The 26,979-nt window shown below is 44.8% G+C and overlaps 1 non-coding gene across 1 annotated transcript; it reads right to left on the bottom strand.

Moving 5' to 3' along the window:
- Positions 1–3,059: 3,059 nt before the first annotated feature.
- LOC119929343 lies at positions 3,060–3,197 on the bottom strand. The gene has a single exon (XR_005451471.1). It is a non-coding gene; the product is annotated as a small nucleolar RNA SNORA7 (small nucleolar RNA).
- Between the last annotated feature and the right edge of the window lie 23,782 nt (positions 3,198–26,979).

Here is a 26,979-nt window from a genome sequence, read left to right as displayed (position 1 = left end):
GGTGTTGGGGGAGGATGACAGAGAGGCCTCTTCGGGAAGAGCAGGAGTAGGACTCATAAAATATCTCACTTCCCACTTCCCTGCCTCCAACCTCTGTCACTAGGCAGGCAACTCTCATAGTTTAAACCACTTAGACAATTGATAAGATGGTGAGAAACTGGGGCGGTTTATCCACTCATCTTGGCGGACTTTGCCAAATGAAAGGGTTATAGTTCAAAATGACAGAAATCCTTTGTGGAACCCTCTGAAGTAAATACAAGATAATTGGATCAGACACAGTCTCTGTCCCACACTGGGCTCACAGTCTAAGGAGGCAGAATAGGTATTTTAATGCCAAATATACAGATGTAGGGTACTGAGTCCAAAGACTGGGTGGATAGTATAAATCTGATCGGAAGGCCCATCCTCATGGATCAGTGGGTTGTTCCTTAGTTCCTTTATTTTTCTCTTCTCCTTCACCTACTTTGAGTGGCTTAGTGGGTAGAGCACAAGCCTAGGAGTCAGAAGGACCTGCGTTCTAATTCTGCCTCTGCCACACAGCTGTGTGACCTTGGGCAAGTCACTTAACTTCTCTGGACCTCAGTTACCTTATCTGTGAAATGGGGATTAAGAATGTGAGTCCCATGTGGGAAAAGGACTGTTTCCAACCTGATCAATTAGTATCTACTCCAGTGCTTAGAAAAATACTTGGCACAGAGTAAGTGCTTAACAAGTACTATTACTATGATTATTATTGTTATATAATAAATAAATATTATAATAAATTACAATTTCTAAAATACATTTCCGCATACATGACCTTTTTGCTTCACCACACTGTCATGGTCAGTTGCAAGTGATTTGCTTCCAAAGCTCTCAGGGAGGCAAATTGGAAGTGATAGTGTTGAACTTGTCATCATCTTCTCTCAGAGACCCTAGTGACGGTCAAGCCAGTCCTGGAAGTGGGAGGCCTGGGGAGGAGATGGAGAAGGGCTTCGGCTCTCAGAGGACATGGCATCCATTCCAATCCACTCATTTAGGCTAGCTGAGCCTCCTCTGAGACCCTCTGCAAATGCTGAGCACCGTGCTCGAGCCAGATCCATTCCAGGGTCTCTGCTCCCACCTCTCTTTAATTGCATTGGCCATATTGACCCAGCAGATGGTGGGAAGGCAGCCCAGGTGGTGACGTCGCAAAGATCAACATTGGGATGAAGGGCCCATAAATCGGGGGGCAGGAGAGGCGGCGGATGGCAGGCGTGTTAATGGTCAGGAAGAGGCCAAATGAAAAGACCCCCAGCTGTTGGGTTTGAGGCTTTGTGTGGAAGGGGAAAGAAGGCTGTGCCCCCTCTAATCCCATCTGTGACCCTCCCATCCCTCAGGAAGCTGGCAAGCATCAACACATCCACTGAGATAAACCCAGCCTCACACAAAATGGCTGATTGTGGAAACGTTCTGGGTCATGTTTCTAGGCCCAGGAGATATCACACTTTTCCTATCAGTTAATCCCAAATCCATATGGGATCTTTGGAACATGCTCTTTGGCTCTCTCTTCTATAGATTAACATCCTTCTGTTTCCTTTCCTGGCCTCCTCTGATTTTATCCTCCAGGCTGACTGACTTGGGGGGGTGTGAGAAAGGAAGAAGAAAAGGGGTAGGTAGAGAAGAGAGAGAATAAGAGACAGAGAGAGAGACAATGAGAGAGAGAAAACTTTAATTGGCTTTTGTTTTCCCATTGCCTCCCCACACTTTCCAACCCCATCTTCTCTCCATTCACAGCAAATCTGCTCTCTAGAGAAAAACATCCAGCTCCAACTATTCCTCAGTTGTTGGTTCATAAGCCATATGCTTGGAGTGGGTAAGGGGCTGTGAGTCACTGTCAGCTTTGTCTGGCCCTTGTGAGACCAGCTAAATGGGACCCCAAGAAAGTCCAGGCAAACTGAAATTAAGATATTTTGCTCATTCCATCTGGCCCTCAACCTGGGCTAGCCAACTTTTTAAAGTGTCAGCGTTGCATGGGGGAGTAGAGGGTGACCAGTTGTCTGGTTTTGTACTGTGACAATCCAATTTTCAGCCAGCTTGTTCAGAAAAGCAGCGTGGATTCATGGAAAGAGCCCGGGCTTTGGAGTCAGAGGTCATGGGTTCTAATCCTGATTCTGCCACTTGTCAGCTCTGTGACTTCGGGCAAGTCACTTAACTTCTCTGGGCCTCAGTTCCCTAATTTGTAAAATGGGGATGAGGCCTGTGAGCCCTACATGGGACACCCTGATTACCTTGCATCTACCCCAGCACTTAGAATAGTGCTTGGAACATAGTAAGCACTTAACAAATGCCATCATCATTATTATTATATTTCATGCCCCCCATTTTCATTTTTCATCAATCAATGATATTTATTGGGAGCCTCCTGAGTGCACAGCACTTGGGAAAGCAGCGTGGCTCAGTGGAAAGAGCACGGACTTTGGAGTCAGAGGTCATGGGTTCAAATCCCAGCTCCACCAATTGTCAGCTGTGTGACTTTGGGCAAGTTACTTAACTTCTCTGGACCTCAGTTACCTCATCTGTAAAATGGAGATTAAGACTGTGAGCCCCCCGTGGGACAACCTGAACATCTTGTAACCACCCCAGCACTTAAAACAGTGCTTTGCACATAGTAAGCACTTAATAAATGCCATCATCATCATCATCATCATCATCATCAAAGGACAGCAGAAGCAAGATAACCGAACCCTGTCCTCCATCCTCCACTGAAGAGGAGAATGCCCAGCAACTATATAGGTTCTGTGGATTTCCTCAAAGAATAGTTTCCATGTGATCCTTTTCATGCAGAATTGGTTATGTGACACTCGCTCTTATGCCCCAGTGAATGTGAGTGCAGTTGTCTCGTTTTCATTATTGTCTTATTCTGTCTAATGGTGTCCGACCTATAGCAGTACCATGGATACATCTCTATGGTAGCATATCCATAGAGTTTCCTTGATAAAAATATGGAAGTGGTATACCATTGCCTCTTTCTGCGCAGTTAATGAGTCTCTGCCCTCAATTCTCTCCCATGCCGATGCACCCAGCACAGGTACATTTTGACTTGTAGCAGATTGTCTTCCATTTGCTAGCCACTGCCCAAGCTAGGAATGGAATGGACAGGCCTCTGCTTGACTCTCCCTTCTGTAGTCGAGACTGGTAGAGGACTGGAAATTTTCCAGGTGCAACCCTGAGAGGATGCAGTTGTCTTAGCAGATTCCAAACAAAAAAACCCTGAAGAATGGACAGAAGTACCAACACTAATCATTTCCACAAGATAAATGTATACTGATTTTTATTTTTGATATTTTTCAGTTTTTGTTTAAAGGAACCGCTGGAGGGAGGTCAGCAATGTGGTGTCTAGGATTCTTTCATGTCACCAGTAGCCCACACTCTGCTGGACTTCTGGATCTTTTTCCACTGTTGGCTGTTTCCACTGTTGAATCCAAGAGATTCAAGCCTCCAGCAGCCTCTAGGCAAGAGTCATGCATTCCTTTCTATCTTGTTGCTTCCCCTATGTGTCCATTTTACCCAATTCATGGGTTGCTCACTGCACATGGTTTCAAATGGTTGGTCAGCTCTCCCATCACTAAAAACGCTTTAAAACACAGGGGTGACATTCCACCTTCCAATTACTCGGCAAACACAGCTCACCTGTGAGCAGAAATGATCTTATAAAACTTCACAGAGAGCTGTCTCATTTTCTTCGGGGACAGACAGCAAACCTATAGCCCACTTTCAGGAGAAGTGGGGAGATTGCTGTGGATTGATTACTGCCCTCTTCTTTGCAGAGAATGGATCATGGAAAAAAAGCAAAGATTTGGTGTCGTTGAAGTTGAGATTGCACTTAGCTTCTTAGTCTTAACAGCACCCTGAGAGGGTTGGGGGAAATGTCAGGATCGTTTTCGATAGTTCAGGAAGAGTAGCTCTAAAGACAATTGGTAGCGGTTGTTTCTCGAAAGAAAAGCAGCCAGGCACGTCTGCCTAAGCGAACAGGTTGTTTGTTTCTTTTATGTCGAATAGGGGAACAGAGGGTGTGTTTTAAGGTTGCAGGAAGATCAAGCCACAGACAGAGCTGCATGTTAGGTAAAAACCGGGAAAGCACTGTGGCCAACTGAGGAGCCTGACACTGTAATCCAGAAAGGAGTGGCTTTTGCTAAATAGAACCATGGAGAGGGTCATAAGGCAGAGGCAAAAGAAAAAACAGTGACAAGCACTGCAAATAGCAAAAGTGATGCCACAACCAAAGGTAGATTGTGCGGGGGCCTAGTTTGGTTGAAGATGTGGGCCCCACCTTGACCTTTTTAGCTGCATGTACTTATCTTGCCTTATGCCGTCGAGTTGTTTCCTACCCATAGAAACACCATTGGACATATAATAATAGTAATAATAATGATGACATTTATTAAGTGCTTACTATATGCAAAGCACTGTTCTAAGCGCTGGGGAGATAACAAGGTGATCAGGTTGTCCCACGGGGGGCTCACAGTCTTTATCCCCATTTTACACATGAGGGAACTGAGGCACAGAGAAGTTAAGTGACTTGCCCAAAATCACACAGCTGACAACTGGCGGAGTCGGCATTTGAACCCATGACCTCTGACTCCAAAGCCCATGTTCTTTCCACTAAGCCACGCTGCTTCTCTGAAGCAGCATATCTCTTCCAGAATGCACCACTTCCACTGCAATCATTTTTGTTTTCTTAGTAAAAATATGGAAGTGGTTTACCATTCCTTCCTTCTGCGCAGTAAACATGAGTCTTGGCCCTCAACTTTCTCCCGTGCCTCTGCTGCCCAACAAAGGTGAGTTTTGACTTGTAGCAGATTGCCTTCCACTTGCTAGCTTCTGCTTAATCTAGGAATGCAATGGTTATGCCTCTGCTTGACTCCCGCTCCCATAGCTGAGATGGGCATAGAACTGGGAACTCTCCAGGTGCAACCCTTACAGGGGCAACTGCACATACTACAATAAGAGAATTTCATCATTGCTGGTGTCTTCAAACAGTAATTATAATTGTGATATTTGTTAAGTGTTTACTACGTGCCAAACACTGTTTTAAGTGGTGGGGTAGATACAAGCTAATCAGGTTAGCTTGTATCTAATTGTATCTATTCAGGTTAGCTCCCCCTTCTAGACTGTGAGCCCACTGTTGGGTAGGGACCGTCTCTATATGTTGCCAACTTGTACTTCCCAAGCGCTTAGTACAGTGCTCTGCACACAGTAAGTGCTCAATAAATATGATTGAATGAATGAATGAAAAAGGTTGGACACAGTCTCTGTCCCTCATGGGGCTAGCAGTCTAAGTAGGCAGGAGAACAGATATTTATCATAATAATAATAATGATAATGATGATGGCATTTGTTAAGCACTTACTATGTGCAAAGCACTGTTCTAAGCGCTGGGAAGGTTACAAGGTGATCAGGATGTCCCACACGGGGCTCACAGTCTTCATCCCCCATTTTATAGATGAGGGAACTGAGGCCCAGAGAAGTCAAATGACTTGCCCGAAGTCATACAGCTGACAAGTGGCGGGGCTGAGATTTGAACCCATGACCTCTGACTCCAAAGCCCGAGCTCTTTCCACTGAGCCATGCTTTGTGCCAGGCACTGTTCTAAGCCTTGAGGTAGACACAAGGTGATTGGGTTGGACACAGTCCCTGTCCCACATGGGGCTGAATCCCCATTTTACAGAGGAGGTATCTGAGGAACAGAGAAGTGAAGTGACTTGCCCAAGGTCACACAGCAGACAAATAGTGAAGCCGGGATTAGAACGCAGATCATTCTGACTCCGAGGCCCGTGCTTTATCCACTAAGCCAGAAAACGGAGGCAAAGAGAAGTTAAGTGACTTGTCCTAGATCACATAGCAGGCAAGTAGAGGAGCTGGGATTGAAATCCAGGCCCTCTGACAGGACTGTTCTCTTTCCACTATGCACTTTAAGAAACAGCATAGGACAACTGTAACTAGAGCCTATTTAAAATATTAAGGATCTATTTTAAACTATGCGTGTTTGTTTTCTTTCTTCACCCAAAATGTTAAATGCTTTGAGACCAAAAATATCCTGTCCTTTGCTTTGAGGAGCTCCAGAATGTACAGATCATAGCTCATTCATCAACACAGCAGCACTCCCAGACAGGGAGCAAGCAGTAAATCTGTTTATGATTAATTTTTCTCTAACTCAAATCTTCATCTAGTGGACTTTCCTGTTGGTTCCAGCATGCTAATGGCTTTGTCACTGTGGGTGGAAAATGGCACTATTTGTTGAACAGATTCTGAACCTCAATTTTTCATGATAGTATCAGAAGCTGCATAGTGTAGTGGCTAGAGTAGGGCCTGAGAGTCACAAGGTTTTGGGTACTAATCTCAGCTTCACCATTTGTTTGCTGTGTGACCTTGGGCAAGTCACTTCACTTCTCTGGGCCTCAGTTACCTCATCTGTAAATGGGGATTGAGACTGTGAGCTCTAGGTAGGACAGGGGCTTTGTTCAACCCAATTTGTTTGTATCCACCCAAGTGCTTAGTAGAGTGCCTGGAACATAGTAAGTGCTTAACAAATTCCCGTATTATTAATCTACCCCCACTTTATTTTCACTCAAACTGGAAGGGGTTTGGTGGCAAGGCACTTGCACTGTCATAACTGGCCTGAAACTATTGCGTTGTCCCATACGGATGTGTTTTTTGATTCTGTGATGGGATTCTCCTGTGCTCTCCATATTGGCCCAAGAGGATGCCCTACTGGCATTGTTGTGTGTCTCTTACAGAAAAGGCAATGTGCCACAATTTAAACACATTTCTTTTGTTCCTTCTGAATTCCAGAAGGAACCACTGGGTTGCCCTTTGTATCCGAAGGCAGACTGTGGCAGGCCCCAAGCTGATTAAGCACAAAAACTCAAACAATAGCATTGGAAGGTGTGAACCTTTCCCATCCTTATTAATTGACCATTCACCTTAAAGATTCTGTCCTCAGAAGAGTCCAACTTTCTGCCCCTTTGTTGAAGATCTCACACTAAACCATTAGATCACTGGTACTGCAACTTGATTTAGTGGGACTCCTATAGGGCAGAAATAGCTCTCTCCCCAAGCACGGCGACTGGACACTTGGTCCTAAAGCGGACAGTGTGTGCATCAGTTGGGGGTCCAGGGAGACTGGACACTTGGTTTTGTAGTGGTCATTGTGTACATTCCCCCCAGTCTGGGTTTGTATCTTCTTTCTTAAGTTTAGAGCTGAGTCTCTGCCATGACTCCTGCTGCGATGGTGGCTGTGAGCAATGGCTAAGGGGCATCATATAAAGGGCTCTCTCCCTCCTCAATCAGCTCACTCACTCCAACCTTACCTGGCTAATTGCCTAATGGTATTAGAATTCATATTAATTAGGAGCTTGCTGTGTGCAAAACACTGTACTAAGCACTGGGAGAAAACACATGGCTGGGAATTAAACACGATCCCTGTCCCCTATGGGGCTTGTAATCTAATAGTTTTTTTACTACAACACAGCCCACACACTTCACTCCTTTGCAGAAGCAGTGTGGCTCAGTGGAAAGAGCCCGGGCTTTGGAGTCAGAGGTCATGGGTTCAAATCCCGGCTCCTCCAATTTTCAGCTGTGTAACTTTGGGCAAGTCACTTAACTTCTCTATGCCTCAGTTACCTCATTTGTAAAATGGGGATTAAGACTGTGAGCCCCCTGTGGGACAACCTGATCACCTTGTAACCTCCCCAGCGCTTAGAACAGTGCTTTGCACATAGTATGCACTTAATAAATGCCATCATTATTACTATTATAATACCAGCTTACAATTCCTCAAGCTCCTTTTTCTCACCACCGACCCCTTACCTACATCCTCTCTCTGGCTTGGAACTCCCTCCCCTTCATATTCAAGGACCACCCTAAAATCACATCTCTCCAAGAGTCCGTCTCAAAATAAGCCCCCTCACCCTACCGTATCCCCTACATGCTCTCCCTTCTGTGTTGTCTATGCCTTTGGGTCTGTGCCCCTTAAGAACTTGATATCCACCCCACCCCCAGCTCCACAACACTAGGACATATTTTTTATATTCTGCCCATTCCCCTATCTATCATTTATTTCAATGTCTGCCTCCCACTCCAGACTGTAAGCTCCTTGAGAGTAGGGATTGTGCCTCCAACATTGTTGTATTAATAATGTAATTATATTGGTTTAACACTTAGTATAAGCCAAGCACTGTTCTAAACACTGGGGTAGGTACGAGATAATTAGGTTGTGTACAGTCCCTGTCCTACATGGGGCTTTCAGTCTAAGTAGGAGGGAAAACATGTATAGATGAGGAACTGAGGCTCAAAGAAGTTGTGACTTCTGCCCAAGGTCACACAGATGATAAGTGGCAGAGCTGAGACTAGAACCCAGCTCCTACAATATACTCTCCCAGGTGTCTATATAGTGTACCCAATAAGCACTCAATAAATGCCACTGATTGATTGCACCACTGGACAAAACTGAGAGGAGGCAGACATGGGAGCTGACCCTGGCAGACTGACCTCTCCCTGGACCAAACCCATGTGACGGGGGGTGAGGGGGCTTTCCCCTAATCCCCCTTGCTACCTGAAAGTGTCCCCGCCACCACCCCACCTCCACTGCCCCCACACCCCCAAATGACCACTCCTTATAATAATAATAATAATAATAATAATTATGGTACTCATTAAGTGCTCACCATGTGCCAGGCACTGTACTAAGCACTGAGGTGGATACAAGCGAATCACATTGGACACACTCCCAGTCCACAAGGAGCTCAAAGTCTCAATCCACATTTTGCAGATTAGGTAACTGAGACCCAGAGAAGTGAAGTGACTTGCCCAAGGTCACAAAGCAGACAAATGATGAAGCAGGGATTAGAACCCATGACCTCCTGCCAGGCCCGTACTCTATCCACTGCGCCATGCTGCCTCTCCTTGTCTCTTCCTTGTAACAGAGCTGAGTTCTGGCCAATTCTGGCCCATTCCGGCTTACGTTCAGCTGTGGTTCAGGTTCTGCTACCACCACCAAAATGCTCTAGAATCATGTAAATTTTGCATATTTACAGGAAATGGTGCCTGCGATATCACCAGAGTAGTGCATGTTGTGTTCTGGACCTCTTCTTCCTGACCCGTATTTGGATGGGAGAGTCTTCAGTGATCTCCCTTCTCCCACCTCTAAACCCTGACACTTTAAGTGCATCTCATCTTAATTTCTGCAAGATATTTTTTTAGGCAGTTCTAATCTTTATGTCCAAATTATTACCCCTTGTTTACCCCTTGTTTACTCTGTTCAGCTCCTCCCTTTTTCTGATCTATCCTCCATCACTTCACCCCTCTCCTGTATTAATGAACTTAGGGGTAAAAGACTCTGCAGACTTTCATGGCAATACAGTCAGGCTCTGAAACTTCCAGGGTAGAATTATTTTCCCTCCTCTTGCGAGTTTATTAGCTCTCAAGAGCAGGGCAGTCCACAGACAGAAATGCAAGAATATAAAACATAGCTCTCTCTAGTTTTAAAATTGAGCTCTCTCCATCCAAAGCATTCCCTGTAGGGACAATAAAGCTTGTATGTGCAAATTTCGAAGTGAGTCTGCATACCCTTATGGAAAGTTGTGTACATGAAGATGTGATTAATGAGCGTGTTTTACTAATCTGCATCTGTATGGGTTTGTTTTCTCCTGGCTACATCATTAGACCTGACATTGTTCCACTATCTTAGGTCCACCATCTGCACATAAATTATGTTCCAATTCCTCTCTCTTTGTACAATCTTCTTTATCTCATTACGGGCCTTTTGTTTGTTGGGAGCAAACCACTCTTAATGCCCGTTGTAATCCAAGTTTGTTCAGGAAACTCAGCTCCAAGGAAGCCAATTTCAGGATCATTTCCAATCATGAGCCCACCAAAAGGCTCAATGAAAAGCCCACGTTCCAGGGACTTCGGAGGCAGATCTGTTGTGACAGGATGTGACCCAGGCAAGTCATTGCTCTGAACTGCCATCTGTTCATTTTGATAAAACACTCATGGGACATGGGACTGAATGGCAAACCTGTCCTCTCAGCCAATGGAGGATGGAGGGGAGCAATGTCCTTCCTGGTAGACCTGGTTGATAGAGCCCAGGGCTGGGAATCAGAAGGTTTATAGGGTCCTGCTGCTTCCCTGCTTGGGTGAGACATTTAATTTTTTTGTTCCTCAGTTTCTTCGTCAGTAAAATGGAGATCGTATATGTTTCCTTCCTCCCATGTGAGCCCCATGTGGGACAGGGACTATGTCGAATCTGATTATCCTACATCTTCCTGAGTGCTTAATACTGTGATTGGCACATAATAAACGCCTAACAAATACCACAATTACTATAATTCTGTAGACTCAATTGTTTGTGCTGGGTGGCAATGGAATTTTTGTAGGTGCAAAGTGACATGTGGCAATTTTGGGCTATTGGATGAGAGATGTTTGGTGTGTCACTGGGAAGCTTCCAGTCTTCTCTAGGAAAAACTCCCCAGGCCCAGGCCTTTGCAGATGAGGTAACCGAGGGTCAGGGAAGTGAAGTGATTTGCCCAAGGTCACTCAGACAACAAGTGGCGGAGCCGGGATGAGAATCCAGGTCTTTCTGATTCCCAGGGCCGGGCTCTTTCCACTAGGCCCCGCTGAGTCATTGTTCAAGTCCAGGAATGTTCTCCGAGAAGTTCACTTCTTGTTGTATTGTCCTCTCTCAAGCGTGGAGGCAGAAATGAATGCCCCCTGCCACATACTGTGGATGGAATTAATGTCTATGTGCAGGGCCATAAAATAGATCTTGGGAAAGTGATCTGCCCAGTTGAAAATACCATTTCCCCCTTGATAGGCTTATCCTGAAGAAAACATAGGTATAAGTATTTTTGACCAGATGATCGTGATAATAATAATTCTGGTATTTGTTAAGTGCTTACTATGTGCCAGGCGCTGAACTAATCTCTGGGGTGGATACAATCAAATTGGGTTGGACAAAGTCCATGTCCCACATGGGGCTCACAGTCTTAATCCCCATTTAGAGAAGCAGTGTGGCTCAATGGAAAGAGCTTTGGAGTCAGAGGTCATGGGTTCAAATCCCAGCTCCACCAGTTGTCAGCTGTGTGACTTTGGGCAAGTCACTTAACTTCTCTGTGCCTCAGTTACCTCATCTGTAAAGTGCAGATTAAGACTGTGAGCCCCCTGTGGGACAACCTGATCACTTTGTAACCTCCCAGATGCTTAGAACAGTGCTTTGCACATAGTAAATGCTTAATAAATGCCATTATTATTATTATTTTCCCAGATGAGGCAACTGAGGCCCAGAGAAGTTAAGTGACTTGCCCAAGGCCACACAGCAGACATATGGTGGAGCTGGGATTAGAACCCCCAACCTTCTGGCTCCTAGGACCGTGCTCTATCCACCACACACTGTCCAATGGAGTCTTTCAAATTTAGACTGGATTTGTGTTTAACCACAACAATACTTTTGGATGCCAGTATCGAAGCTGTAATTACTGAAAGAGACATGTTAGACTGAAATACATTATGGTCCATCTTTGGTGAGAGCTAGGTGTGTTCAAAACATTCAACAGGTCCTACTGAAGACTGCCAGGGAATTGCAGAGAAAGAAAGGAGAAGTTACATTTTTCAGAAAGCCACAGGGCTAACTCATGACCTTTCTGCACCACAGAAAAGGGTGGTCCTGGGCAGAGCTAAGCCCCCCTGAATTCTTTTGGAAGTGGTAGAGAAAGATCTCTCCTACCTCCTATCTCCTGATGCTGACTGAATGAGGAGTCTCCATCTGCCCATATCCTTTTATTAACTGATGGTAAGGGAGGCTGGGGCAATGGGGGTTGTTGATATGTTTCTTTTTTCTCATGTAAATCTTAAGTTTGTCATCATAAGTCTCTGTTGGAACTAATTTTCTTGCATCCTTCTCAACTGTATCTACAGTTGAAATATTATTTGGCTCAAGTGTTTAATACAGTGCCTTACACAGTAAATGCTCAATAAATATGATTGATTTGGCAATCAGAGTCTTCTAGTTGTTCAGAGCATTCAGATAGAGAATTCTTTTGGGATTCTGGGCTGGATTCTGGGTCCCTTTTATTCCTCTGGAATGCTTGGCCTGGAAAAGGGCTCTAAGGCTTCTCATTCTAGGTGATTAGAACAGTGCTTTGCACATAGTAAGTGCTTAATAAATGCCATCATTAGTAATAGCAAGGAAACTCCTACCTAACAAGGAGCATGGTTGAGCTCGTTTGGATAGAGCTGAAATGGGACAACTGAGAAGAAGAGGGCAATAAGGGGGAATGGGAGATATTTGAGGATACACTAGAGCATGCCCTCAGTCCTCCTTGACTTGCATCTGCCACAAATAGTGGTATTTGTTGAGTGTTTACTGAGGGATAGACACTCCACTTAAGACTTGGGAGAATACTTCAGAAATGGAACACACATTTCCCATTCACATCTACTGGGATTTAATCTAATTTTCATGGTCATGGGTGTACTTTTTCTAACATCCCTAATTTTTCTCTCTAACTACCATAGACCTTTTACCTAAAAATGTCACTCCTGATTTTAAACACGCTTAGCTGCAGGCTGAGTTTTTAGGTCTCATTAGAGGGTAAGCTCCTTGTGGGCAGAGACTATGTCACCTGCTTGTTTGGTATTTCCCCAAGTACCTAGTACAGTGCACTGCACCCAGTGGATGATTGAACCATACCACTATTACTATTATATTTAGCACTTACTATGTTGATTGTAAGCCTCATGAGGGCCAAGTACCATGATTAATTACCACTTGAATATTCATTCATTCAATCATATTTATTGAGCATTTACTATGTGCAGAACACTGTACTAAGTGCTTTTGTCCCCAGGGTTTAGTAGAGAGCTTTGCACTTAACAAATACTATTACTATGATTACTATGTGCCAAGTGCTAAGGTGTATATACTGTGAGCCTGTTGTTGGGTAGGGACCATCTCTATAAGTTGCTGCTTTGTACTTTCCAAGCGCTTAGAACAGTGCTGTGCACACAGTAAGCGCTCAATAAATATGATTGAATGAATGAATGAATTAGATTGGACTCCATCCCTGTCCTCCCTAATGTTCACAATCTTCGAGGTCTTGTCTTGTCTTATGCCGTTGCGTCGTCTTCGACCCATAGTGACGTCACAGATGCATCTCTCCTACAATGCCCCGCTCTCCACCTGCAATCGTTCTGGTAGTGTATCCACAAAGTTTTCTTGGTGAAAATGCAGAAGTGGTTTACCATTGCCTCCTTTCACGCAGTAAACACGAGTCTCTGCCCTCAACATTCTCCATTGCCGCTGCTGCCCTGCACAGGGGAGTTTTGCATTGGAGCATCATCATCATCATCATCATCAATTGTATTTATTGAGCGCTTACTATGTGCAGAGCACTGTACTAAGCGCTTGGGAAGTACAAATTGGCAACATATACAGACAGTCCCTACCCAACAGTGGGCTCACAGTCTAAAAGGGGGAGACAGAGAACAAAACCAAACATACTAACAAAATAAAATAAATAGAATAGATATGTGCAAGTAAAATAAATAAATAAATAAATAGAGTAATAAATATGTACAAACATATATACATATATACAGGTGCTGTGGGGAAGGGAAGGAGGTAAGATGGGGGTGATGGAGAAGGGGGACGAGGGGGACTTGCCCAGAGCCACACAGCTGACAAGTGTTAGAGCCTGGATTAGAACCCACATCCTCTGACTCCCAAGCTAGTGTTCTTTCCACTAAGCAACACTGCTTCTCTGAAAATAATAATGTTGGTATTTGTTAAGCGCTTACTAGGTGTCAAGCACTGTTCTAAGCGCTGGGGTAGATATAAGGTAATCAGGTTGTCCCAGGTAGGGCTCACAGACTTCATCCTCATTTTACAGATGAGGTAACTGAGGCACAGAGAAGTTAAGTGCTGAGAGAAGCAGTGTGGCTCAGTGGAATTGTAAAATGTGTGACTTTGGGCAAGTCACTTAACTTCTCTGTGCCTCAGTTCCCTCATCTGTAAAATGGGGATGAAGACTGTGAGCCCCCTGTGGGACAATTTTATCACCTTGTAACCTGCACAACTTTATCACCTTGTAACCTCCCCAGTGCTTAGAACAGTGCTTTGCACATAGCGCTTAATAAATGCCATTTTTAAAAAAGTGAATTGCCCAAGGTCACACAGCTGACAAATGGTGGGGCCGGGATTAGAACCCATGACCTCTGACTCCCAAGCCCGGGATCCTTCCACTGAGCCACGGGGTCACAGAAGACAAGTGGAGGAGCTGGAATTAGAACCCATGACCTTCTGGCTGCCATGCCCATGCTCTATCTACTACACCGTGCTGCTTCTCTTGTATTTTATATCCACCCCAGAGCTTAGAACAGCGCTCAACATAGAATAAGCACTTAATACCATAATAATAATAAAAAATGCCAGACTAATAATGAACTGGCTGCTCCAATATCTCATCCCTGCTGACCTGGTGTTAGCCATCTGGGGTTCTCTGTAGAACATAGGTATAAATCGATACAGTGACAATGCCCAACACTCCTCCCCAAATGATCTACTCTTCAGATCACTGGCTTAGTCTGTGGGGAATCATAGTGAAAGTAATCTTACAAGTCCACTATTTCTTCCACAAATCTCAAAACAATTAACTGACACTGAACTTTACTCATTCAATCATATTCATTGAGCGCCTACTGTGTGCAGAGCACTGTACTAAGCACTTGGGGAAGTACCATATAAAAACAGACATTCCCTGCCCACAAGCAGCTTACAGTGGGGATGTGAGGAGATTTGAGGAGGACACGTGAGACAAATATATAGCCTTGCTAGACTATGCGCCGACTGGGTCCTTTGTTTTAACTCCAAGAGATGTTTGAGGAATCTACTGATGGACACCACCTTCAACTTCTCTGTCTATAATTTCAAAGGGAAATGCTTGGTCTTTTGAAATACAGAATAACTAGACCATAACTGAAGATCCTGAGGAGCTGGAGCAGATTGCCTGAAACTCACTAGCCACTGCCCAAGCTAAGAATGGAATGGACATGCCTCCGCTTGACTCTACCTCTCAGAGTTGAAACTGGTTGAGTACTGGAAACACTCCAGGTGTGACCTGAGAGGGGAATCTTAGAGGTAGGAAGACATAATAATAATTATGGCATTTGTTAGGCATTTACTAAGTGCCAGATACTGTACTAAAGTGCCCTCGTTACATATGACACAACTGAGGACCAGAGAAGATAAGTGATTTGTCCAGGGTCCCATAGCTGGCCAGTGGCACAGCTGGGACTGGGATCTGAGTATAATAAAAATAATAATGATGGCATTTGTTCAGTGTTTACTATGTGTCAAGCACAGTTTCTAAGCTGGGGGGTAGATACAAGCTAATCAGGTTGGATACAGTCCCTGTCCCACAAGGTGCTCACAGTCTTCATCCCCATTTTACAGATGAGGTAACTGAGGCACAGAGAAGTTAAGTGACTTCCTTAAGGTCACACACAGCAGATGAGTAGCAGTCTGTTTCCCAGTTCTTCATTCTTTTGATTAGGACCCAAGGCCTCCCATGCTGTTCTTGTGCTTTTGGGATCCAGGGTCAGTTTCTGCTGCTCCTACAGGTGCCTAGAGGAGTCCCCTCACCTGATTCCTTATTCCCAAAGATAAAAAGAAACATCCCAGGAGCCGGTGCGAAGCCTGACTCCATACCCTTTTAGTAAGTGGTGGAAGTAGGCAGATGACTATCCTTGCTTCTCCTCCTTTTGGCTATTTTGAAGTTGTGTTCCCCTTCCCACTTGCAGACATGACAGAGAGTTTGCCTCTCATTTTTCACTGGACCCTTTAGCTTGGAAAGAGGCCAGCGTCTCCCCCTGGATGGTCATCTATTATTTTGATGCGAGGGTTGGACGGAATGGAGAAGATGGCTCTTTCACAACTAACATCATTTTTCTCTGACAGATCGGGACACTGGACCACCCCGCCGGCAAAAGGAAGCAGAAATTAACCTGCTTAGGCCAGCAAGAGCTGAGACATCTTATTGACAGATCCCAGCTAAATGGATTTCTGGGGATCCTCCCCTGACCACCCTGAAGAACCCGTCTCTATTCTGGTATTGTTTCCTCTTCAATTTCCTCATTTGTCCACCAGTGGTTGAGCCTAACCTGTAGACAACTGGGCAAATAGCCAGGAATGAGTTCATTCATTCCTATTTGTGGAGAGGTATTGGTTTTGACCCAGTTTCACCATCTGGAGCTACAGGCTACCAGCAAACATTTAGTCAACAAATTGAAGCCTGGTGAGTTGCTTGATATCTCCTTCGCCTCAGAGATTCACTGGGGATTTTTCTCCACCAGTTGGGCCTATTTCTGGATTGTCACACGAGGTGTGCACTCTCGCAATCTCTCTTTCTCTTTCTCTCTCTCTTTCTCTCTCTCTCTGTTTCTCTTCTCTCATTCATCATACTGTGAGTCATACATTTCTCATTTTAGGCAAACCAGCACCAGAGTTTATGTGTTTTCTCTGGACTTTATTAGTGTTTATGGACCACAGACCAGCTGCACTTGGAAGACAACGTGCTGCTAGTTTGTTTGTTTTTAATGGCATTTGTCAGCACTTTGAACAGTACTTGGTACATAGTAAGCGCTTAACAAATACCATCATTATTATTAAGCACTCACTATGAACCAGTTACTGTACTAATCACTGGTGTAAATACAAGTTAATTAGATTGGATACAGTCCATATTTCACCAGGGGCTCACAGTCTTAATCCTCACTTTACAAATAAGATAACTGAGGCACAGAGTTGCTAAATGACTTGCCCAAGGTCATGCAGCAGACAAGTGACAGAACATGGATTAGAACTCAGGTCACTGTTCTGGTCACTACATCTTAGAAAGGACATATTACAGCTGGAGAAGGTACTGTAAAGGGCAACTAAGATGATCAGGCAGTTGTAGCAACTACCATGGGGCCTTGGAGTTGGGAAACCTGGCTTCTAACCTTCTGGGTTTTTAATTCCTTCTCTGAACTGCTCTGTTTTAGAACTTTAGAAGAATCATTTAACCTTTGTGGGCTTCAACCTCCTCATCTGTGAAATAAGGAGTAAAGTACTTGAGAAGCAGCGTGGCTCAGTGGAAAGAACACGGGCTTTGGAGTCAGAGGTCATGGGTTCAAATCCTGGCTCCACCAATTGTCAACTGTGTAACTTTGGGCAAGTCACTTAACTTCTCTGTGCCTCAGTTACCTCATCTATAAAATGGGGATTAAGACTGTGAGCCCCATGTGGGACAACCTGATCACCTTGTAACCTCCCCAGTGCTTAGAACAGTGCTTTGCACATAGTAAGTGCTTAATAAATGCCATTATTATTATTATTGTTGTTATTATTATATTTGTTCATCCTACCACTTAGATGATGAGCCTTGTGAGAGACAGAGACTGTACAATTCGATTATCTTGTGTTTACCCCAAGAGTTTAGCACACTGTTTCTCACATAGTAAGGGCCTAATAAATATTTTAAACAAATAAATATGCAAAAACAAAGAGGGACAACTGAAAAATTTAGGACACTTCAGTTTGTAAATATGAAGGCTGAGGGAGGATACAATAGATGTCCACAAAATTATTAAGGGAGTGTGCTGGGCAGGCCAACAGTTATGTCTCCCTGAGTCTTTCCCAGTTTCTTCTGAGCTGTGGCAAAGGATAGCTACAGAAGCTTGAAGGGGGCAGATTCAAAATCATCATCATCATCTTCATAATGTCATTGTTAAGCCTTTACTGTGCGCTATGGAAACCAACTCTTAACCAGTCTTACTCCATTTTGTTTTCAGTCTCCATTAAGTATAATCTACCTTGTTTTCCTAAATCATCCTTAAGCTACATCTCTACAGCTGTTGCCAATTTCAGCCATACCTTCCCTGCCACCAGTTAAGAAAACTGGAGCCTTACTTGATTGCATCCTGTTGTTGCTATGGAGGAACACCTCGCCCTGTGCAGACTATAACTAGCTACCTGTCTGACCTTTCAGTGATGAGGCTGAGCCTGATTTTAGTCTGCTTTTAGGGCAACAGACTCAGTCTGTACTCACCCACACAGATCTGTATTAAATATTGCAATAAAAAACCCTTTGTGCAATGTTGCTGTGATTATATTATATTTTATTTTATTTTTTACTCAACAGGGCCAAGCACTGCTGGAGATGCAGGGTTATCAGATGAGACACAGTTCCTCTCCAACATGGCTTCCCAGTATAAGGGGGAGTCAAAACGGGTGCTTTAACCCCATTTTACAGATGAAGAAACAGAGGCACATAGACTTTAAGTGACCTGGCCAAGATCACATCTCAGCCAAGTGGCAGAGCTGGGATTAGAATCCAAGTCTGACTCCCAGATTCATGCTTTTTCCATTAGGCAATCCTGTGTGCCCAGCAGCTGATCAGCATATGGGAATCTGTTACCACAGAAAGTTGCTCAGGCAGAAGATATCAGCAGGTTTAAGAGGAATCTGGATAAATTCACAGGTAAGAGTGATTTAAAGGAAAAAGTTAGGGGATGTGGAGAGAAAAGTTAAGGGAGATGGCCCACCCCTACTTGTTAGGATCAACATCAAATGGGATTCATTATAAGGTGGCAACAAGCATTTTGTGACACTGTTGAAGACTGAATTCTACAATGGATGACACTGTAAGCTCTTCCAATAGATAGTCAGTGCCTTGAGGGTAGGGAATATGTACCTTGCTTTATGGTACTCTCTCAAGTACTTAGTACAATCAGTCAATTAAGCAATGCTATTTATTAAGGGCTTACTGTGTGCCCAGCACTGTACTAGTGCTTGGGAGAAGACAACAGTGTAGAGTTGGTAGACACATTTCTTGCCCCCAGGATTGATTGATTGACTGGATGGGGCAGATATGGATCTGACCAAGGAATGTTATTTCTTACAGCCTTGTTAATTCTAGTTCTTACTCTGCCCCTCCCGTTTGGAACAAATCAAAGCTTCTCATTCTCATTTCCTTTCTCTGTCAAGTGGCGAGACTACTATCCTTTGTTCAATCAATCTGGTGTGCATTCATTAAATGTTTCAGAATTCCTGGAAGAAGAGAAAGAAACAATTTCATAGGAACCTTGGAACAACACGAGAGAAAAGCACTGAATAATTCTCCTTTATTTTGGCTGATTTCTCATTTCTAAGACCATTGTAAAACATTTTTGGAAAGTGTGATTTTGGGGGCTACTGGGAGATGCTTTTACTCTAGCTTGTTGAAAAATACAATTTTCAAACCCTTTGCTGCCGTTTGATCTCTGCAGAAGAGCAAGCTGGTTTTCAGGTGTGGCAAAGCCAACGACAACTTCACATCTTCAGGGACGTGGGTCGGCCTCTGGTGTGTCACTAAAGGTAAGAATTCTGGAAATCTAGACACTGGGTTTCCTAGGTAATGCGAGATTGGTCTTCCCTATGCTTTCAGGTGTCTTTCAATTTCCTTTCCAAAGCCTGCTTATTTTTGCTGTGATTCCTTATAGGTCCCTGTGACCTAATTCCAATTTTCTTGCTAGATTTTTCTATTTCTTCTCTTCTCTTCCTCTATGAGGCTATTTTACCATGGGGTGATTTTATTCTTCAAATAGACACTTTCTGTGGTTGAGTTTCAGAAAGTTTCCATTTGCCTTGCTTCCTTTAGCCAACACCTGCTTACTGCTGCTGAAGGCTTCTGGTTTAATGGCCTGGTTATTGATTCATTAGTGTCACATTGGGAATGTTCAGTACATATTTGGAATTGGTATGTTGGTCCACATTGATTTCTAGATGAAGGATATGGTTTACCCAACTTTCAATATGTGTGCGAGGGTGCCACTGGTCATGGTGGGAAGGGTGGAATCTTAGCCTGGACTAGTAGTAGTAGTCATAATGGTTTTTCTTGGCTGCCCAATGGGTGTGATGGACAGTAGTAAATGCCAGGAAAACAGCGTGGCCTAGTGGAAAGGACATGCAGAGGACCTGGGTTCTTATCCCTGTTCCTGCATTTTCCTGCTATGTGACCCTGAGTAAGTCACTTCATTCTTTTGTGCTCTGGTTTCTCTCCTTTGAACCCCATTCTGGGACAGGAACTGGGTTGGACCTGATTATATTGTATCTATCCCAGTGCTTAGTGTAGCACTTAATACAGAACCTAGCAAGCGCTCAACAAATACCACAATTATTATCGTTCAACAGAAGTATGAGACACTCTCACTGCCCACGAGGAGCTTATGCTCTATCAGGAAGGCAGACATAAAAATATTGAGTCATTAGCATAAATGATTCCTCTCTAAATGATATTGTACATACGAACCAGCAGGCAGTTGCAAAAACTCCCCTCCCCTGTTGGACTTGCTTGTGAAGGCTAAGGCCTTCAGTGGAATCTGGACCAGAGTTCCAGTTCCTAGGCAGCCATCCCAGGGAGAGAAATTCTGAATGTCAATCAGAAATTGACTCCGAGTGTAAGCAACAGGGAACTCCAGGGGCACCTTGGGACACCTCCCTACCTGTCAGTGGAACCAATGAGAATGGCCATTGAGCTCCTGTAAGCCCACACTCAGAATTAATGTGAAACTTACTGAACAGAGCCCTTCAGAACTCAGTAACACAAGTGAGCTCCTGAACTTCTCTTCCCTGAGACCCCACACCCAGATCTTGTCCAGACATTCTGGACCCCACCTCGCCCATCGCATGCCCCACATCGCTCCATTTTAAGAGGGGTCTAAAGGATAGCAGGAGTTGTTAATGCAATAGGACTTCCTTCTCAAAGATATACAATCCACCAACCACCAGAGAAGCCAGTTCAGAGACTGTGCAGTGGCTTTGGGAAGAAAAGTCTCAAGTATGATTGGAAACAAAGGAATTTCTCCCTAAGGTATTATTCAAAGCCCCTGAATGGATATTGGCCTATTCATTCAATCATATTTATTGAGCGCTTACTGTGTGCAGAGCACTGTACTAAGCGCTTGGGAGGTACAAGTTGGCAACATATAGAGAAGACCTTATCCAGAACTCAAGTGGAGGAACCTACCCCAGCAGGATCTGTGCCTAATTACTGTCAACCCTGAGGGGAAGCTGCAGCATCTGAAGATCACCTTCCCAACTTTCTACCTTCCAAGGCACCTGGGGCAAACAATGCATGGGGAATCACTACTCCAAATCATTCAGTCCCTAACAGCTGCATGTCTCCCGAGGGCAACCAAACCAGGACCCAACCAGATAAACCACCAAGCTGAAATCCTGTCCGAGATAAGGACTTGGAGACCTCAGTTCTCCCAAAAAGTTGTCTTGTCTTTCGATGTTGAGTCATCTCCGACCCATAGTGACACCATGGACACATCTCTCTCAGAACACCCCACCTCCATCTGCAATCATTCTAGTAGTGTATTCATAGAGTTTTCTGGGTAAAAATGTGGAAGTGGTTTACCATTGCCTCCTTCCATGCAGTGAACTTGAGTCTCTGCCCTCGACTCACTCCATGCCATTGCTGCCCAGCACAGGGGAGTTTTGACTTGTAGCAGATTGCCTTCCACTCACCAGCCACTGCCCAAGCTAGGGATGGAATGGGTATGCCTCTGCTTTACTCTCCCTCCTGTAGTCGAGACTGATAGAGTACTGGAGTACTCTTTCCCCACTTCAATCTATACTTCACGCTGCTGCCTGGATCATCTTTCTGCAGAAACGCTCTGGGCGTGTTACTCCCCTCCTCAAAAATCTCCAGTGGCTACCAATCAACCTGCGCATCAGGCAAAAACTCCTCACTCTTGCCTTCAAGGATCTCCATCACCTCGCCCCCTCCTACCTCACCTCCCATCTTTCCTTCTACTGCCCAGCCCGCACCCTCCGCTCCTCTGCTGCTAACCTCCTCACTGTGCCTCGTTCTCTCCTGTCCCACCATAGATCCCCGGCCCACATCCTCCCCCTGGCCTGGAATGCCCTCCGTCCACACATCCACCAAGCTAGCTCTCTTCCTCCCTTCAAAGCCCTACTGAGAGCTCACCTCCTCCAGAAGGTCTTCCCAGATTGAGCCCCCTCTTTCCTCTCCCCCTCCCCCTTCCCATCTCCCCTGCCCTACCTCCTTCCCCTCCCCACAGCACCTGTATATATGTTTGTACATATTTATTACTCTATTTGACTTGTACGTATTTACTATTCTATTTATTTTATTTTGTTAATATGTTTTGTTTTGTTGTCTGTCTCCCCCTTCTAGACTGTGAGCCCGCTGTTGGGTAGGGACCGTCTCTATATGTTGCCAACTTGTACTTCCCAAGCACTTAATACAGTGCTCTGCACACAGTAAGTGCTCAATAAATACGATTGAATGAATGAATGAATGAATGAATGAATGGAGACTCTCCAGGTGTGACCCTGAGAGGGCATCCAAATCCTAAAGAGCCTCTTTTCTTAGTTGACATTCTGATGAAAGAACTTTATACTTCCTGAACCAGTTGTTTTACAGGCCAGCCTCCAGGTCATTGTGAGGCCTCTCATGTGTTTGCTTACTCCTCTTATCTTTTTTCTCCTTAAGAAGATTACTTTGCCTCAATGACTTTCTCCCACTTCTTTTGTTCATTTGATCCCATATTCTGTGACACAGACACTGACTTTTGGGGGCTTTGGTCACTTTTCAGCCTAGAACTTGGGCTTCAACATTTTACCACACAATTCTCTCATACGATAACATGTCTGAAAACAGCGTTCACCTAAGTATTCTCTGGTCACAAAGTTACTGGTCAGCTGTGATTGTTAAGCTCCAGACATCAAAGGACAGGCAAAGTGGAGTTTGGCACTCACATCAATCAATCAATCAGTCATATTTATTGAACATTTACTGTGTAAAGACCTCTGTACTAAGCATTGAGGAAGTACAGTACAACAGAGTTGGCAGATGTGATTTCTTATAACAAGGAGTTTATAAATAACAATGAATTTACAAATCTACAGATATGTCTAGAGGGGTTGGGGTTTAATCTTACTGGAGAAGGGTCCAGCAAAGGAATCATCACTGAACTGCCTCCCAGAGAGACTGTCTTCAGTCTTAGCCATTTTGTGAAGGGAGCCTGTTTCTACCAGGTGATTAGTTTCAACATGACTGGTGCTCCTCGCCCCCTCATTCCAGTGATTCTGGACAATTGGACACAATGATCTCTGGCAATGTACCATGCAGCTAATGAGGAGTCCACACCACCAGAGGAGTTTTGGACTGGTTCTACGCACATCTGCCAAGCTAGGTCTCTTTCTCCCTTCAAAGCCCTACTGAGAGCTCACCTCCTCCAGGAGGCCTTCCCAGACTGAGCCCCCGCCCTCCTCTCCCCCTCCTCCCCCTCCCCATCCCCCCGCCCTAACTCCTTCCCCTCCCCACAGCATCTGTATATATGTTTGTACAGATTTATTACTCTATTTATTTTACTTGTACATAATTACTATTCTATTTATTTTATTTTGTTAATATTTTTTGTTTTGTTGTCTGTCTCCCCCTTCTAGACTGTGAGCCCGTTGTTGGGTAGGGACTGTCTCTATATGTTGCCAACTTGTACTTCCCAAGCACTTAGTACAGTGCTGTGCACACAGTAAGTGCTCAATAAATATGATTGAATGAATGAATAAAAGGGAGGTTTTAGGAGAGCTTGGAGAATGGCAAGAGCCGTAGTCTGGAGTGTCTCGCCAATTCTTCACACTATCTCTGAGACACGTGATGTGTTCCTTCGCCATTTGCCAAGATGTGGCCCCAGACATTTCTCCCCTTAGGAATTATCAGTTGTTTCATACAAGCTGCATCATTTTTATCCTTCCCTCCAGTAGACTCAGGAGTCTCACTGTGCCTCAATCTCACCTGTCTCTCCGCCGACCCCCAGCCCATGTCCTACTTCTGGCCTGGAACACCCTCCCTCCTCAAATCTGCCAAACAATTACTCTTCCCCGCCTTCAAACTCCTACTGAACACACATCTCCTCCAAGAGGCCTTCCCAGACTAAGCCACCTATTCCTCAGCTCGCCCTCCCTTCTATGTCACCTCGACTTGCTCCCTTTGCTCTTCCCCCCACCCTCCACGGCACAGCACTTTTGTATATATGTATATAGCTATAATTCTATTCATTTCTATTGACGCCTGTTTACTTGTTTTGATGTCTGTCTCCTCCCCACCCAAGACTGTAAGCCTGTTGTGGGCATGGATTGTCTCTTTTCATTGCTGTATTGTACTTTCCAAGCACTTAGTACAGTGCTCTGCACACAGTAAGTGCTCAATAAATACCCTGAGAGAATAAAATAGGATACACAATCCCTGTCAAGGAGTTTATAATCTAGTGGATTCCCATTGTAAATAGGATTCCATTCTCACAGACATTCATTTTCCTTCTCAGAGTATTAATGATAATTATACTTACAATAACCATGGTAATGATGATGATATATGACACTATTTATCAAATGCTTACTAGGAGCCAAACCATGGCCTAGATAGAAGATAATCAGAACAGACATTTTCCTTATCCCATGTGAAGCTCATGGTCTAAGAGGTAAAAATAATAATGTAATAATGACAATTGTGGCATTGTCAAGTGCTTACTATGTGCCAGACACTGTACTAAGTGCTGGGGTAGATACAAGGATGTCAGGTTGGACACGGTTCCTGTTCTGCATGGGCCTCATAGTCTTAATCCTCGTTTTACAGGAGAGGTAATTGAAGCACAGAGAAGTTAAATTCCTTGCCCAAAGTCACACAGCATCATCATCATCATCATCAATCGTATTTATTGAGCGCTTACTGTGTGCAGAGCACTGTACTAAGCACTTGGGAAGTACAAGTTGGCAACATATAGAGACAGTCCCTATCCAGCAGTGGGCTCACAGTCTAAAAGGGGGAGACAGAGAACAAAACCAAACATACTAACAAAATAAAATAAATAGAATAGATATGTACAAGTAAAATAAATAAGTAAATAAATAGAGTAATAAATATGCATAAAACATATATACATATATACAGGTGCTGTGGGGAAGGGAAGGAGGTAAGATGTGGGGGATGGAGAGGGGGACGAGGGGGAGAGGAAGGAAGGGGCTCAGTCTGGGAAGGCCTCCTGGAGGAGGTGAGCTCTCAGTAGGGCCTTGAAAGGAGGAAGAGAGCTAGCTTGGCGGATGGGCAGAGGGAGGGCATTCCAGGCCCGGGGGATGTTGTGGGCCGGGGGTTGATGGCGGGACAGGCGAGAACGAGGTACGGTGAGGAGATTTGCAGCAGAGGAGCGAAGGGTGCGGAGTGGGCTGTAGAAGGAGAGAAGGGAGGTGAGGTAGGAGGGGGCGAGGTGATGGAGAGCCTTGAAGCCCAGGGTGAGGAGTTTCTGCCTGATGCGCAGATTGATTGGTAGCCACTGGAGATTTTTGAGGAGGGGAGTAATATGCCCAGAACATTTCTGGACAAATGTAATCCGGGCAGCAGCATGAAGTATGGATTGAAGTGGGGAGAGACATGAGGATAGGAGATCAGAGAGAAGGCTGACAGCAGACAAGTGGCGGAGCTGGGACAAGAACCCATTGCCTTCTGAGGTAAGTAACTTAGCTCCATTTTACAGATGAGGAAATCAAGGCCCAAAGATGTAAAGTGACTGGCTCAAGGTCACCCAGCAGATCAGTGGTGAGGTGGGACCATGGGATTCTCCCAGTTACGGGATTTTTCCTCTAGGCCACGCTGCCCAATCTTGCCCACAGGAGAGTGAACTAAAGCTGCCCTTTTTGGTTCCATGATAGACTGGCACACTCTACCAAATGTTACTCAGGTGAGATCTTTCAAGATGATGCAAAAATCCCATTTTTTTATGGCTGAAGTTTGATCTCAGAGCTTGAATGGCTCTGGGGAGCAACGGGGGAGTGCCAGGGAAGAAGAAGGCAGGACTTTCCAGGAAGCGCCAGAGAAAGGAACCCAGGCTGATCACCAGGGCATACACAAAGTTTCCTCTGAAACCAAAGCACGTGGGGGGGGATCCTGTGGCTGACCCATTAGGCAGGGGGCACCCGGGTCTAGTCTGCTACAGCCAAGGGTCCCCCTGTTCATTGGGAGGCTTCATACTGCGTGGGGTCTGTCTCCCCTGCTGGGAGTGTGGAAAGAGCTGTGGGAGGGGAGGAAACTGAAGCTTGCGGAGAGCTGCCGATACCACTGATGCTGCCAATGCTGCTGCCACTGCTGCCAGGCCATGTGGATGAACAGAGACCCATGGGCAAAGGGGCAAGAGCCCTTTTCTTCCCCCCTCAAAGCAGGAGTGTGGCTCAAACTGTCGTGGAAATCACCTGCGAGAAGCCTCGTGTTTGTTTTCTTTTTATTTAAAAATAACACCCCTGGGGCCCCAGGGTCTGAAGCACAGGTGACCTCCAGATGCAAGCTGAAGCATAAAGCATCTGTGAGAAGGCTTGTGTTTGTTCTTCATTATTTAAAAAAAGTTAAAAAAAAAATCCCCTAGGCCAGCAGTGGTCTGAACCTGGGGTGATCCCTGGATCAGGGAGCGCTGCGGTCACTGCCTGGCCCAGTGGGGCTGTGAGCAGTGAGAAACAACCATCAGGCATTCACCAGATTATATGTTAATAATAATAATTGTAATAATAATGGTATTTAAGTGCTTACTATGTGCCAGGCACTGTACTAAAAACTGGGTGGATACAAGACTCACCTCCTCCAAGAGGCCTTCTCAGACTATGCCCCCCCTTTCCTCAGCTCCCCTCCTGTCCGCATCACCTCAACTCACTCCCTGTGCTCTTCCCCGCCTCTCCGCACCCCACAGCACTTATGTATTTATGTATTTATGTATATATGTATAATTATATTTATTTATACCGATGCCTGTATACTTGTTTTGATGTGTACATATCTATAATTTGATTTGTTTATATTGATACCTGTTTACTTGTTTTGATGTCTGTCTTCCCCCTTCTAGACTGTAAGCCCTGTGTGGGCAGAGATT

The sequence above is a fragment of the Tachyglossus aculeatus genome, chromosome 5 (genome assembly GCF_015852505.1).
Source record: "Tachyglossus aculeatus isolate mTacAcu1 chromosome 5, mTacAcu1.pri, whole genome shotgun sequence".
Taxonomy (NCBI): Eukaryota; Metazoa; Chordata; class Mammalia; order Monotremata; family Tachyglossidae; genus Tachyglossus; species Tachyglossus aculeatus.
Note: the sequence above shows the minus strand (reverse complement) of the source record. Positions and strands in the feature narration are given on the sequence as shown.